Source organism: Lolium perenne, chromosome 7, assembly GCF_019359855.2.
Source record: "Lolium perenne isolate Kyuss_39 chromosome 7, Kyuss_2.0, whole genome shotgun sequence".
In the NCBI taxonomy this organism is placed as follows: domain Eukaryota; kingdom Viridiplantae; phylum Streptophyta; class Magnoliopsida; order Poales; family Poaceae; genus Lolium; species Lolium perenne.
The window spans coordinates 230,863,606-230,880,802 of NC_067250.2; positions in this window are offsets into that span (position 1 = coordinate 230,863,606).

Consider the following 17,197-nt stretch of genomic DNA (forward strand, 5'->3'; position numbering starts at 1 on the left):
CCATCAATGTGATGGCGCTAACGGTGAGGCTTGCTTTGGTCGGTGCTTCGAGATCTGGCCAATGGGGAAGTCAAGCTGCTAAAGTTCACAAGCTCGGGGCATACGACGGCGTCATCCGTCTTGCCCGTGCACATCTTGGCCTTTCAGCGGCCCTTCTCAGAGCCAATATGCCGTTGCTGAGGCCCTTCTTCTCCTTCGTCCTGGCGACTACCGGCGACACCGTCCCAAGTGGTGCGTCCCCGACGACGGAGTTGCTGGAAAGGATGCGGAGCAGAGATCTGATGTGCGGTCGAGAAGGACTCGATTGATTTTCTTCTATATGTTTTGGGGTCCTTTTTGTAAAGTTGCAGGTTCTATTAGTTATTGTCTAGTACTTTTGGTCCTCTATGTAATTTTTTGGACTAGTTTCCATTGGCACTGATAAACTTGAATTTTGACAAGTTCACGGGGAAAAAATTCCTTTGCACATATGGCCTATCATGTATAAACATTCTTGAGATTTAAACTATATGTAATGTGCCATGCATTAACCCTAAACCATATATATGTAACTAACCCTAGCTGATCAAACCCTACTTAATTAAACCAAATAACCCTAAACTATACGCATGCACTTTATGCGCAAAGGCGCGGGTGCCTCTAATAATGTGTGTGCGCACTCGATCGATGATCCCTAAACCTTATACAACCCTGAAACCCTAATCCCTAAACCCTAAACACCCTAAACACTAAACCCTATACCCTAAACCCTAACCCTAAACCCTAATTAAACCCTATATATAGGCCAACGACACTTAATTGTGCATCAAGCAGGCCAGGGGTGCCTCGCGGTCCTCTAATTAAATTAAATGTGCCATGCATTAACCCTAAACCATATATATGTAACTAACCATAGCTAATCAACCCTACTTAATGAAAACACATAACCCTAAAGTATACTAGCTATAACCCGATCTAATAAAAACATGCTCTATATATAGCAGCTAGCTAGCAAACCTTAGATTAACACCAATTAATATATACATGGCCTATATCGATCATGTTGTATAACATATCCCTGAGATTCATTAATTAATTATATAATTATCGTGATAAATTAATTAACTCTAATTTTGACAAGTTCTCTCGAATGAAAACACATTTGATTAAGTTGCCTCATAATATATATATAATTAGTGTGCATGCATGGCCTACCATGCATTCGTGCATATATTTTAATGTATATTTGAACATATTCTTGGGGATTTCAATCTCTCTCTCTCGATCATCTATATATCGTTGGTGGCCAAAAAACACACATATATATGCATGCAATTTATGCGTAAAGGCGCGGGTGCCTCTAATAATGTGTGTGCGCACTCGATCGATGATCCCTAAACCTTAAACAACCCTAAAACCTTAAATCTCTAATCCCTAATCCCTAAACCTAAACACCCTAAACACTAAACCCTAAACCCTAGACCCTAAACCCTAACCCTAACCCTAACCCTAAACCCTAGCTAACCCTAAACCCTAATTAAACCCTATGTATAGGCCAACGACACTTAATTGTGCATCTAGCAGGCCAGGGGTGCCTCGCGGTCCTCTAATTAAATTAAATGTGCCATGCATTAACCCTAAACCATATATATGTAACTAACCCTAGCTAATCAACCCTACTTAATTAAAACACATAACCCTAAACTATACTAGCTAGCTATAACCCGATCTAATAAAAACATGCTCTATATATAGCAGCTAGCTAGCAAACCGTAGATTAACACCAATTAAAATATACATGGCCTATATCGATCATGTTGTATAACATATCCCTGAGATTCATTAATTAATTATATAATTATCGTGATAAATTAATTAACTTGAATTTTGACAAGTTCTCTCGAATGAAAACACATTTGATTAAGTTGCCTCATAATATATATATAATTAGTGTGCATGCATGGCCTACAATGCATTCGTGCATATATTTTAATGTATATTTGAACATATTCTTGGGGATTTCAATCTCTCTCTCGATCATCTATATATCGTTGGTGGCCCAAAAAACACACATATATACGCATGCACTTTATGCGTAAAGGCGCGGGTGCCTCTAATAATGTGTGTGCGCACTCGATCGATGATCCCTAAACCTTAAACAACCCCTAAAACCTTAAATCCCTAATCCCTAATAATCCCTAATCCCTAAACCCTAAACACTAAACCCTAAACCCTAACCCTAACCCTAGCCCTAACCCTAACCCTAAACCCTAGCTAACCCTAAACCCTAAACCCTAGACCCTAAACCCTAGACCCTAAACCCTAACCCTAACCCTAACCCTAAACCCTAGCTAACCCTAAAACCCTAATTAAACCCTATGTATAGGCCAACGACACTTAATTGTACGTGCATCGAGCAGGCCAGGGGGTGCCTCGCGGTCCTCTAATTAAATTAAATGTGCCATGCATTAACCCTAAACCATATATATGTAACTAACCCTAGCTAATCAACCCTACTTAATTAAAACACATAACCCTAAACTATACTAGCTAGCTATAACCCGATCTTATAAAAACATGCTCTATATATAGCAGCTAGCTAGCAAACCGTAGATTAACACCAATTAAAATATACATGGCCTATATCGATCATGTTGTATAACATATCCCTGAGATTCATTAATTAATTATATAATTATCGTGATAAATTAATTAACTTGAATTTTGACAAGTTCTCTCGAATGAAAACACATTTGATTAAGTTGCCTCATAATATATATATAATTAGTGTGCATGCATGTCCTACAATGCATTCGTGCATATATTTTAATGTATATTTGAACATATTCTTGGGGATTTCAATCTCTCTCTCGATCATCTATATATCGTTGGTGGCCCAAAAAACACACATATATACGCATGCACTTTATGCGTAAAGGCGCGCGGGTGCCTCGATCTAATAATGTGTGTGCGCACTCGATCGATGATCCCTAAACCTTAAACAACCCTAAAACCCTAAATCCCTAATCCCTAAACCCTAAACACCCTAAACACTAAACCCTAGACCCTAGACCCTAAACCCTAACCCTAACCCTAACCATCTGCCCTAGCTAACCCTAAACCCTAATTAAACCCTATGTATAGGCCAACGACACTTAATTGTGCATCGAGCAGCCCAGGGGTGCCTCGCGGTCCTCTAATTAAATTAATTAAATGCGCCATGCATTAACCCTAAACCATATATATGTAACTAACCCTAGCTAATCAACCCTACTTAATTAAAACACATAACCCTAAACTATACTAGATATAATCCGATCTAATAAAAACATGCTCTATATATAGCAGCTAGCTAGCAAACCGTAGATTAACACCAATTAAAATATACATGGCCTATATCGATCATGTTGTATAACATATCCCTGAGATTCATTAATTAATTATATAATTATCGTGATAAATTAATTAACTTGAATTTTGACAAGTTCTCTCGAATGAAAACACATTTGATTAAGTTGCCTCATAATATATATATAATTAGTGTGCATGCATGGCCTACAATGCATTCGTGCATATATTTTAATGTATATTTGAACATATATATTCTTGGGGATTTCAGTCTCGATCTCTCTCTCTCGATCATCTATATATCGTTGGTGGCCCAAAAAACACACATATATACGCATGCACTTTATGCGTAAAGGCGCGGGTGCCTCTAATAATGTGTGTGCGCACTCGATCGATGATCCCTAAACCTTAAACAACCCCTAAAACCTTAAATCCCTAATCCCTAATAATCCCTAATCCCTAAACCCTAAACACCCTAAACACTAAACCCTAAACCCTAGACCCTAAACCCTAACCCTAACCCTAACCCTAAACCCTAGCTAACCCTAAACCCTAAACCCTAGACCCTAAACCACCCTAGACCCTAAACCCTAACCCTAACCCTAACCCTAACCCTAAACCCTAGCTAACCCTAAACCCTAATTAAACCCTATGTATAGGCCAACGACACTTAATTGTGCATCGAGCAGGCCAGGGGGTGATGTCTACGTTCCCCCTCCTTTCCTGTAGACAGTGTTGGGCCTCCAAGAGCAGAGGTTTGTAGAACAGCAGCAAGTTTTCCCTTAAGTGGATACCCAAGGTTTATCGAACTCAGGGAGGAAGAGGTCAAAGATATCCCTCTCATGCAACCCTGCAACCACAAAGCAAGAAGTCTCTTGTGTCCCCAACACACCTAATAGGTGCACTAGTTCGGCGAAGAGATAGTGAAATACAGGTGGTATGAATATATATGAGCGGTAGCAACGGTGCCGAGAAAATAGCTTGTGGCGTGTAGTTGATGGTGGTAGTATTGCAGCGGTAATAGTGATAAGAAACGATAAACAAGCAGTAGTAACGCAGCAGTATTTAGGAACAAGGCCTAGGGATTACACTTTCACTAGTGGACACTCTCAACATTGATCACATAACAGAATAGATAAATGCATACTCTACACTTTTGTTGGATGATGAACACATTGCGTAGGATTACACGAACCCTCAATGCCGGAGTTAACAAGCTCCACAATAATGCTCATATTTAAGTAACCTTATAGTGTAAGATAGATCAACAGACTAAACCAAGTACTAACATAGCATGCACACTGTCACCTTCATGCATATGTAGGAGGAATAGATCACATCAATATTATCATAGCAATAGTTAACTTCGCAATCTACAAGAGATCATGATCATAGCATAAACCAAGTACTAACACGGTGCACACACTGTCACCTTTACACACGTGCAGGAGGAATAGAACTACTTTAATAACTTTGCTAGAGTAGCACATAGATAAATTGTGATACAAACTCATATGAATCTCAATCATGTAAAGCAGCTCATGAGATTATTGTATTGAGGTACATGGGAGAGAGATGAACCACATAGCTACAGCGGAGCCCTCAGCCTCGGAGGTGGATTACTCCCTCCTCATCATGGAGGCAGCGATGGCGGTGAAGATGGCGGTGAAGACGGCGGTGGAGATGGCTCCGGGGGCAATTCCCCGTCCGGCAGGGTGCCGGAACAGAGAGTTCGTCCCGAATTGGAGTTTCGCGATGGCGGCGGCGCCCCTGGAGACTTTCAGCAGTTTCGTCAATTGGTACTGCGTTTTTAGGTCGAAAGGGCTTTTATAGGCGAAGAGGCGGCGCAGGGGGGCACCTGGGGGCGCCACACCCTAGGCCGGCGCGGCCTAGGCCTGGCCCGCGCCGCCATGTGGTGTGGTGGCCCCCTGGCCCCTCTCCGACTCTTCTTCGGTGTTACGGACGCTTAGGGAAAAATAGGAGGTTTGGCGTTGATTTCGTCCAATTCCGAGAATATTGCCCGAACAGCCTTTCTCGGAACCAAAAACAGCAGAAAACGAGAACTGCACTGTGGCATCTTGTTAATAGGTTAGTTCCGGAAAATGCATGAAAATGATATAAAGTGTGAACAAAACATGTTGGTATTGTCATAAAACAAGCATGGAACATCGGAAATTATAGATACGTTGGAGACGTATCAGGGGGTGCCTCGCGGTCCTCTAATTAAATTAAATGTGCCATGCATTAACCCTAAACCATATATGTAACTAACCCTAGCTAATCAACCCTACTTAATTAAAACACATAACCCTAAACTGTACTAGCTAGCTATAACCCGGTCTAATAAAAACATGCTCTATATATAGCAGCTAGCTAGCAAACCGTAGATTAACACCAATTAAAATATACATGGCCTATATCAATTTTAATATATATTTGAACATATTCTAGGGGATTTCAATCTCTCTCTCTCTCGATCATCTATATATCGTTGTTGGTGGCAAAAAACACACACGTACATATATACGCATGCACTTTATGCGCAAAGGCGCGGGGTGCCTCTAATAATGTGTGTGCGCACTCGATCGATGATCCCTAAACCTTAAACAACCCTAAAACTCCCCTAAACCCTAAACACCCTAAACACTAAACCCTAGACCCTAAACACCCTAAACACTAAACCCTAAACCCTAGACCCTAAACACCGTAAACACCGTAAACACTAAACCCTAAACCCTAAACCCTAAACACCCTAAACACTAATTAAACCCTAAACCCTAGACCCTAAACACCCTAAACTAAACCCTAGACCCTAGCTAAACACCCTAAACACTAAACCCTAAACCCTAGCTAACCCTAAACCCTAATTAAACCCTATATATAGGCCAACGACACTTAATTGTGCATCAAGCAGGCCAGGGGTGCCTAGCTCGCGGTCCTCTAGTTAAACTAAATGTGCCATGCATTAACCCTAAACCATATATATAACTAACCCCTAGCTAATCAAACCCTAGTTCATTAAAACACATAACCCTAAACTATACTAGCTAGCTATAACCCGATCTAATAAAAACATGCTCGATCTATATATAGCAGCTAGCTAGCAAATTAAACGGTAGATTAACACCAATTAATATATACGACATGGCCTATATCGATCATATGTTGTATAACATCTCCCTGAGATTCATTAATTAATTATATAATTATCGATGATAAATTAATTAACTTGAATTTTGACAAGTTCTCTCGAATGAAAACACATTTGATTAAGTTTCCTCATAATATATATATAATTAGTGCATGCATGGCCTACCATGCATGCATTCGTGCATATATTTTAATATATATTTGAACATATTCTTGGGGATTTCAATCTCTCTCTCTCTCGATCATCTATATATCGTTGTTGGCCAAAAAAACACACACATATACACATGCACTTTATGCGCAAAGGCGCGTGTGCCTCTAATAATGTGTGTGTGCGCACTCGATCGATGATCCATAAACCTTAAACCCTAATTAAATAAACCCTAATCCCTAAACCCTAAACCCCTAAACACCATAAACATTAAACCCTAGACCCTAGACCCTAAACCCTAACCTCCTAACCCTAAACCCTAAACCCTAATTAAACCCTATATATAGGCCAATGACACTTAATTGTGCATCAAGCAGGCCAGGGGTGCCTTAGCTCGCGATCCTCTAATTAAATTAAATGTGCCATGCATATATATATGTGTTTAATTTGGGGATTTCAATCGCTCTCTCGTATGTAGATCTCTCTCTACCTCTCTCTCTCTCTGTCTCTCTCTCTCTCGTTAATTGGTGGCCAACAACACACACATGCACTTTTGTGCGCAAAGGCATGTGCCTCTAATAATGTGTCTTGTGATCGATCAATCTAGTTTTGATTAATCATAGCACACAAATAAAGAAGTTGTATTTGAATCCACACAACCTAATCTAAAACACATAACCCCTAACATGGCCTAATTAATTAACCCCTTCTCTCTACCTAATTAGTGGAAATTGCACAAAATCAAAAGGGGTCCCTCACTAATTGTGCATATCTGCTAGATTGTGATAAACTTTTTCCCCATATATATTTGGTGGATGGGTGCATCTTGGCATGTAAAACAATTAGTGTTTGCAAATGGCGTTGTCAAAATTTATGTACAAATGATTTCTTTCCATCCAAAGTGCATAAAATGGGAGTTTTAATGAAGAAAGTACAAATAAAACAGCTCAACATGCTTCCACACCCCGATTTCCACACGAAGTAGAGCATATTTAAAGGATAATTCCAGAGTTTTACTATTTTTCAAGCAACTTTGCTAATTTTCCCCCACTCACATGACTTTATGTCGATTTAACAAAAATATGGCGAATTTAAACTACATGGGCGGGATAGTTTGAATTGTGCGCGCGACAAAGGGAACCGCCTATTCCTCAACCTTGTGCACGGCAAATTACACACGCAACTCCATTAAACGCCACCTACCGACCTTAATTATCACCCCGGCGGCCCGGCCGCATGACCCCCCACCCACCCCTACACAACTTATCCCCGTCCGTGCGAAGAGCTTCCCCTCCCCGTCCCGTCCGTGCGAAGAAGAAGCTTCCCCTCCCCGTCGTTCTTCTCGAGACGCACCGGCGGTCAAGTTGATCCACGGTAGGGCTGCTATCTCTAGCTCAATCATGTATCGGGCAAGACGGGCTAACGATTTATATTTTCTTGATGCTGCTAAAAAAATCGTCAGTATGCTCGAACTAATTGGCACTTTATAGTTTTCCGCTCGATTTGTCATCGATCAATTTGTTCATTTGCGTGGGCATATAGAGTCAGTTCTGCACTCGATCCGTTAATTTGCTGCAATGCCATGGCTTAGTTTTGTACACGATCTGTTTGCTAAAATGTCGATGGGCATTTTTTGTTTTGTACTCGACATGATTGCTGAAATGCATAATCATGTAGTATAGTTTTGTACTCGATGGATATACATTTCCTACTTCGCCTTAAATTAATCACCAACCACTGTATCTCATAATTAAACAGATGGACAGAACTTGGATACTGCATGGACACTTATGTTCCCCTTCATATATAAATGGTGTTCAACCCTTTATGGGGTTTATTAGAGCTCATGAAGGTCACAACCTGGACGTGTATTGCCCGCGCTGCACATGTATGAATGGTGAGAAGAGGCCTCACCACTGTAGTGGCAGATCATTTACACATTTTTGGGATGGACCGCACATATGTTAGGCGGGTTTAGCATGGTGAACCATATAATGATCCTTTAGCAGAGAAGCAGATCTTGCTCACACCGTATGTGTCTTTGGCATATGTAGTTAATTATTTATATTGATCTTGCCATTTGTTTCAATCAATAGTTTGCATTCTTTGTGCAAGGTTCTGTACTCAAATTTAACTTGTTGCAGATGGATGGACGGGAAGGAGAGAAAAGGCACTTGCTTCAGGAAACGGGTTTCAGCTCTGGGACATGTGCTGTGCCAGATGAGAAGGTAAATATGTAAAACGGCATTTGTTCAGGTTGCATCCCTTAGATGTTTGTCTAATCGGTTGATGTACTAATTGCAGAATCATAGAGTTGAAGAGGTCTCTCAGTTTGATGGGAGATTTGAAGATGAATCTCAGTTTGATGCACCTGTGGATGGTACTGATGACGAGCCTTTCATAGACGAAGGTCCTGCACCTGAGATTATCCAGCCTACAGAAGGAGGCCGTGGACCGAGTACACAGCTTTGCGTTGAAGTGGATGCACGCCCGGAGATCATCAGGGGCGTCCGGGTAGTCTCAAGACCACCCAACCCTGATGCACCTGTGGATGGTACTGATGACGAGCCTCTCATATACGAAGGTCCTGCACCTGAGATTATCCAGCCTACAGAAGGAGGCCGTGGACCGAGTACACAGCTTTGCGTTGAAGAGGATGCACACCCGGAGATCATCAGGGGCGTCCCGGTAGTCTCAGGACCACCCAGCCCTGATGCAAAATGTTGAGCTACTTTATGATTCGTACTCTTATGTTCTGGTGTTGTAGTATGTTATGATTTGTACGCCTTTGGCGCTAGATTAAGCATTCAGTGGATGATCGCGTTGCAAAATTCGACACCCACACAATCAGTTCATCGTATGAGTAGTAGCACAATTACTTCTACAGCGATTCCTGCCAGCGCATTAGTTGGTAGCATGAAACACTTTTAGGTACTCCCCTCTGATTCATATTAATTAACTCAATTCTGTCTAGATATGGATGTATCTAGATGCATTTATTAACTAGACTAACAAACTTGAGTCAGTTAATATGAATCCGTGTAAACCGCCCAGTCCTCGAGCAGCTAGTTTATTGACTCTGGACTCCAAGCCTCTCGCGGCAAGCCATCGACGAAGCTTTGACCAGATCTTGGCCCGCAATTTTTTGTGTGTGGCGAATAGCAAAGCTTTGACCAGTTCCTCTCGGGATGTAGCACGCCGGTGAGCTTGCACGGTTGCCATGAGCACTTTCCGGCGGAACTTCCTCTTCAGCGCCCTCAAGCCGCTGCTGCGAGACAGCACGCAGTGCCTCGAGGTGGACGGAATTCTGGATCTCAGGGTGGGGGGTCCGCATCGTTCGGGAACGATCTCCAGCGGGTTAACGAGGACATGCATGGCGGCCAGGGGATTTGTTTTTTTTTTTTGGTTTGAGCTTGGGATTTGGGGTTTTTTCGGATAGGGGAGGAGGAACCGAGGAAGAGGAAGGAACAGCCGCGTGCTTGGCGCGTGGCGGTGTGCTTGAATTTCGAATTTTTGTGAAATGTTTCATTTCCCCGCTACAATTCGGGGGTTTCTTGACGCGCCAATGCGTCCCGCCGGGCAGCTTCAAGTGAATTTGGGGTGCCACGCTATGGGCCCTAGTTTCAGTGAGACATGTAATGACTAGTCACATCAGTAAGTTCACTGTGTAATAAAATATGTTACCCCTCCCCTTTATGTAGCACCCCTTCTCTCCCGATCGAGTGCCGATTGCCGACGGATGCAAGCCGCTAGCTCGATCCCCTCCTTTCGCCTCCACCGTCCAGGCATCCAGCTTGGAGGGGCAAGCTGCATCTAGACCAAGCGGATTAGGTAGGACTAGTAATGTTCTTTCCTTTCTCGAGATCGGTTCTTTTTGCCTCTCCTCTATATCTTGCGCATCTCTTTCCTATTCTGGGCGATGGGGTGTCTTTCTGGTCACCCTCGAGCTGGGAGTGATTGTTGGGGGTGGGGGCGGGGGCTACCTTTGCTTGGATTGGGGTGTTCTTCCTTTATTTGTCGACATTTGCAACCTTTGTAGTTTCTGCTGATCCTCACTGTATCTTTTGTCGGCTTGTACAGAAAGGTAAGACCTCGGCGGTGGGGGCAATGGAGCGTAAGGCCACCACGCATGTGGGCGGTTACTGAGCCCGAGGCTGCGTCCCGGCCCCACGAAGCAGTACTCCGTTTGCTTATCCACTCTTTACCTTTTAAGTGTCTCTCTGCATCCTCAATCTGTTCTGTTCTGGAATATGCTTAAAGTAGCACATGTCTTCGGGTGTTTGTGCGTAAAGCCTCTGTGACACCATGCTCTATATTCTCTGTATCGGGTTGGTACCTCCGGGTTCCGTCTTTGAGGCTATGGGGAACGAGAATAGCGCCCCCTGCTGCGGGAGCATGGCCCGATACGTAGCACAAGAAGCGAAATGCCTTTGCCGAGTGGGCGGGGACCGCCCAGGTAATTTTTTAACCAACTTACCATGATGTAGTCCGAATCGATACTCCCTCAGATCCAAATTAATTGACTACTATCTGTAGATACGGATGTATCTAGATGTGTTTTAGCTTTAGATACTCGCCTCCATCCCAAAGCTTTGGGCTTATATTATTTTTAGAAAGTCAAACTATACCATGTTTGACTAAGCTATTCCCAACAATCAGTAACATGCAAAAGACAAAATTAATATGATTAATTAGATAATAAATTATATTTTCCTACGGTATATACATAGTTTTAGATTTGTTTATAGAATGTTCTAAAATTTTGGTCAAACTTTGCTTGTTTTGATTTCTCAAAAATAAATAAGGCTTAAGCTTTTGGATGGTGGTAGTACATTCATATCTAGACAAAGCTGAGTTAACTAGTTTTTTTGTCTGTCCATAGCTAGTGTTCACGCTGCAAAAGGCTAAGAGCATCCACTATATGCATCGGTCTATCTCATACGGTAATTCAATATCACCGCTGAGGTCTGCCTTTTGTTTTGCTATTCATATGCATCGAAACTTTAGGGCCTTTACTCAAAAGGAAGATCAAAACTGCGGCTGATCAGGCTGCCAGTATGTTGATGCCGCCCCCATCTTCTAAATGCCTCTACAAGCACAAGGCCACGCGCCAGCTGGGTGGTGATCTTTTAATGAATATGGTATATTTTCTTAATCCACAAAACATGCCTTGATTTTTCTCTGTTTATTGTCGGTTTTTTCTATGCTTGCCAAAAGTTTACAACAACAACAACAACAACCAAGCCTTTCAGTCCCAAACAAGTTGGGGTAGGCTAGAGTTGAAACCCATAAGATCTCAAAGCCAAAGTTTAGAAACACCAAATTCGTTTGCTTACAATCATCATACAGTAATGTTCATCTACTCCAGTTCCCCTAACCCAACAAAAAATGATGTTAATTACGATTTTTAGATTAAAAGAGCACCATTAGGCGCTGTTAATTACGACTTTGAGATTAAAATGTCATTTGCAATTGTTAATTACAATTTTGAGACAAATGGTTAGTTTAACCTCGATCTCTTCTGCTCTCCGTTTATCCCAACCGAACAAAAATTTAACCATTCCATTCCTCTGAAATGGAACCATTCCATTCCATTCCACGCTGTTTCAGAACCGAACACACCCTTGCACTGTTGTGAACTGTTGTCCATACACGGCCATACCCTTCCACTTACATCCAGCACTATATGCATCAGTCTGTCTCGAGTCATTCAATATCAACTTGAGATCTGTTCCCATTCTTATGCAGGCTGAAACTGCTGCGCCTTTACTCAAGTGGATGCAAAATGAGGCTAATGAGGCTGCTGTGAGGACGATGGTGCCGGCACCATCTTCCGAAAACCTCTACAAGCACGAGTCCATGGGCCAGCTGGGTGGTGACCTTTTAATGAATCTGGTATATTTTCTTAATCCACATACATGATTTCATTATTATCTGTTTAATTACTGTTGGCTTTGTCTAATGCTTACCAAAAGTTCAGAAACACTGCGTTTGCTTACAATCATCATACACTAATTTTTCACTTTTCAGTCTGTCTCATCCAGTATATAAACTGTTGATTTCCATTGGCTTCTTTTGTAATCATTTGCATTGTTGTCAACTGTTCTCTATGCACAACCCTATTCTTCCACTTACACCCGCACTATTTGCATCAGTCTATCTCATAGATTTATTAAATATCAATGATGAGTTCTGTTGCTATTCATATGCAGGATGAAACTTCTGTGCCTCTACTCAAATGGATAAAAAATGATCCCGATGAGGCTGCTGTGAAGACGATGGTGCCGCCACCATCTTACGAAAACCTCCTCAAGCACAAGGCCACGGGCCATTGGGTGGTACCCTTTTCGATGAAGGTATATTTTCTTAATCCTCATACATGATTTGATTTTTGTCTGTTTATTGCCGGCTTTGTCTAATGCTTACCAATAGTTCGAAACACACACACCTATTCTTACACTTACATCCAGGCACTATATGCATCGGTGTCTCATAGATTCATTTTATATATCACTGTGATGTCACATTTGCTCTTCAATTTTCATATGCAGACTGAAACTGCTAACCCTTCATTGGTCAAAAGGATTGCAAGCTGCTGTGATGAGGCATCTGCAGAGGCTGCCACCAAGTTCTTGTTAGCCCCACCTTCTGGATGCTTATATAAGCTCAAGTCCAAGGACCAGCCGGGCCGTAACCATCCAAGGGTTCGTGTATATTTTATTAAGCCTCATATACTTGGGTTGTTTTGTTTCTTATATTATCACCGGCTCTGTCTATTGATTTTTTGAATTCGGAAACACCAAATTAGCATGCTTATATTCATCATACACTAATTTTTCACTGTTCGGTTTGTAACATAGTGTTATGCACTCGCTTGTCAACATTTGCATTGCTCTGAACTATGCACTTTACACAACCTAATTCTTCCACTTACATTCAGCGCTACGCACCGGTAGTACCTCCCATGTTTCCTTCACCATCCCGATGCCGAGCTTGCGGGAATATGGCGGGCCCATGTACATACCCCGCATATAACACCTCCTATGGCTCTATCTACCTTTCTAGTAGCTCCTTCACGAGTTACGGGTATGTATTCTCGGTGGTTTAGCATGAATTGGCATATAGTAAAGTCTTGTTTTTAGTCTTCTGCTTCTTACATTTGTATCAATTTTCACATGCGGTTGTACCTTGTGAACTTCGTCCAATGATTAACCGGATGTGTCCGCATGAAGGGTCTTTCACTATGCATGGCAATGGCAAATTGATGAACACCTACACGGTCTATGAGGTGTATGTCTACAAGACGCGAGCCATCACATATTTGTATGGACATGATTGGAGAAAGTTTGCTTTTGACTACGGTCGAAGAAGGGCGACGAGCCGAGGATCGAAACTCAAACGGGCGGATATACGTAATCGCTTACAGTTGGAGACACTTCCAAATATATAATATGTAACTTTTTTCTACTCATATCTTTTGATAACTGTTACGAGCAGTTGTTCTAAACCATTCCCTCTGTTCTAGCTTCTTTGGGTTTAACATGATCAAAGCTGCAGATCCCCGATGGAACATGAGCGGATGTCACAAAGGGCAACCACACCAGCCACCGGCACCGGCTTCCCACTCTCTGCATCGGCACCGGTTCTGTGTACCAGCTCCGTTTCGCATCTACCCAGCAGTCCCCTACATCAGCATTGGTTCTGTAGAGGCCCCATATACTACACCTGCCCAGCCTCTGCATCGGCCTTTGGTTCCTCTAGCTGCACCGTTTCGCACCTGCCCAACGAGTCTCTGCATCAAGACCGGTTCCTCTAGAGGCACCGTTCTGCACCCGCCCGAGTCTCTGCATCGGCACCAGCTCGTGTACCAGCCCGAGGCTCCTGCACTGCCCGGCCCGGATCACCGAGGTCTCGGCTCATTCTTTGTGGCCACCCGTGTGGTGACCGGGGACGCATCTGAAGGCTATGTTCGTGAGTATATGACAGCATAACTGCTCTTATCTTGATGTCTTCTCTACTCAAAGTCTCACATGGTTCAGTGCATTGGTGCCATTGACTAATTTTTGGTGGTATCTCTTGCTTTGAATCAGAAATTGCCTAAAAGTATCTCCAAGGATCTCAATGCTGGCCAAAGGGGCAAGATATCCCTCGTCATGGAGAGTGAAGGTCTCACCGTGGAGGGACGGTACTCCGTCGGTCCCACGAGATGGCCGCTTGGCTGTTACTTCCGAGGTGGAAAAAGTTCATTGACGGTGCCAAACTTCGCATTGGATCAAAGTTGAAGGTCAAGATCTTTCGATGCATTTGTGACATGCTTGGTCATAAAGTTCGCGGTTGTCTAGTTACTGTTGCCCCATGAGCCCTTAGCAAATGCATTTGTAGTTATACTTATATAAGGTTATCTTATCTGAACTGCTAATTAATTGTATGGGTGGTAAAACTACGGCAAGCTTTTGCTCTTAGCAAGTATGTATGTATGATCAGCTATTATGATAACTAATGTTTGTGTTCATCTTAATTTGCATTTCCGTTTTAGAAAAAAACTTAATTTCTATTTTGGCTGACCTGTTAGAGAACTATCAGATTGAACCCACAACATGATTCAAATAGATTCATTACACCGAGCCACATGTCTTGACCTTGCTATACACTACTTCCATTAATCAGTGCAAGAAGGCTTACTGCTGCTGAACCATGGCGATTCGAATCCACCTTATCTATCTAGAAATACAACCTTTGCGAAAGAGGATTTGCGGTATGGGGAGGCTGACATTGGGGACCCATGAGCCGAGCGTCGTCAACGTTTTAAAGGTGGCAGGAGATCGAAAGAAAAAATAAGCCAAAAATCAGTTGGTAAACAAATTCAAGAAAAGAAACATTTACCTTTACGAGAGGATGACATGCGGGACCCATGAGGCAGCGGCATCCTCAACTATTTCAAGGCGGCGGGGGATCAAAAGAAAAAAGGAAATAGCCGAGAAATTAATTAGGGTCAAAAATAAATCCATCAAAGGAAACTTTTATTGTTCATAGAGGATGACATGTGGGACCGACTTGCCGGCTGCGTCGTCATCGTTTCAAAGGGGCGAGGATCAAAAGAAAAAGGCAAATAGCCAGAAATTAGGGGAAAAAATAAATCCAACAAAGGAAACTTTTATTGTTCATAGAGGATGACATGCGGGACCCATGAGCCAGCAGCTTCCTCAACGTTTCAAAGTCGGCATGAGATTGAAAGAAAAAGGCAAGTGACATAATATCAGGAGCCAAAAATAATCCAAGAAAAGAAACTTTATTGAACATAGAGGATGACATGCGGGTCCCATTTTGTAGCAGCGGTCTCAACGCTTCCAAGGCGGCACAGGACCGAAAGAAAAATGAAGTAGCCGAGAAATCGGGGTGTGAAAAAATCCAAGAAAAGAAAGATTTCAATTGGGCATGTCTGGACATCGGGCCTTCGAACTATCCTGCTGGGCCTTTTGACTCGTACAATTTCAGCCCACTCCAAAACAGGAAAGGTCGGATTTTTCTCAAAAAAAAACAGGAAAGTCCTATGCTTCGCAAAAACAAAAAACAAGGAAATTCAACATATAAGTTTGTTTATGTAGATATAAAGATTTAATTTATCCGTTTGCAATAGCTCAGAGCGAAATACAACGTTTATTGTCTGCAAAATAAAATATCACATGTTTCTTGTACGGGGAGGCTGACATCGGGGACCCATGAGCCGGCGGCGTCGTCCAACGTTTCAAAGGCGGCGGGGATCGAAAATAAAAAAAGCCAAAAATCAGTTGGTAAAAAATACAAGAAAAGAAAACATTTATCGTTCTGAGAGGATGACATGCGGGACCCATGAGGCAGCAGCATCCTCAACGTTTCAAAGTCGGCATGAGATCGAAAGAAAAAGCCAAGTGACATAATATCAGGAGCCAAAAATAATCCAAGAAAAGAAACTTTATTGTACGTAGAGGATGACATGCGGGTCCCATTTTGTAGCAGCGGTCTCAACGTTTCCAAGGCGGCACAGGACCAAAAGAAAAATGAGGCAGTAGCATTCTCAACAATTCCAAGGCGGCAGGGGATCAAAAAAAAAAAAAGAAATAGCCAAAAATTAATTAGGGGTCAAAAATAAATCCACCAAAGGAAACTTTTATTGTTCATTGAGGATGACATGTGGGACCGACCTGCCAACAGCGTCCTCATCGTTTCAAAGGGGGCGGGGGATCAAAAGAAAAAGGCAAATAGCCAGAAATTAGGGGTCAAAAATAACTCCAAGAAAGGAAACTTTTATTGTACTTAGAGGATGACATGCGGGTCCCATGAGCCAGCAGGTTACTCAACGTTTCAAAGGTGGCATGAGATCGAAAGAAAAAGGCAAGTGACCAAATATCAGGAGCCAAAAATAATCCAAGATTTATTGTACATAGAGGATGACATCTGGGTCCCATTTTGCGTGACGGTCTCAATGTTTGTAATGCGGCTTGAGATCAAAAGAAAAAGAAAGTAGCTAGTAATTAGGGGGTGAAAAAAATCCAAGAAAAGAAAGTTGATGGACATAGAGGATGACATGCG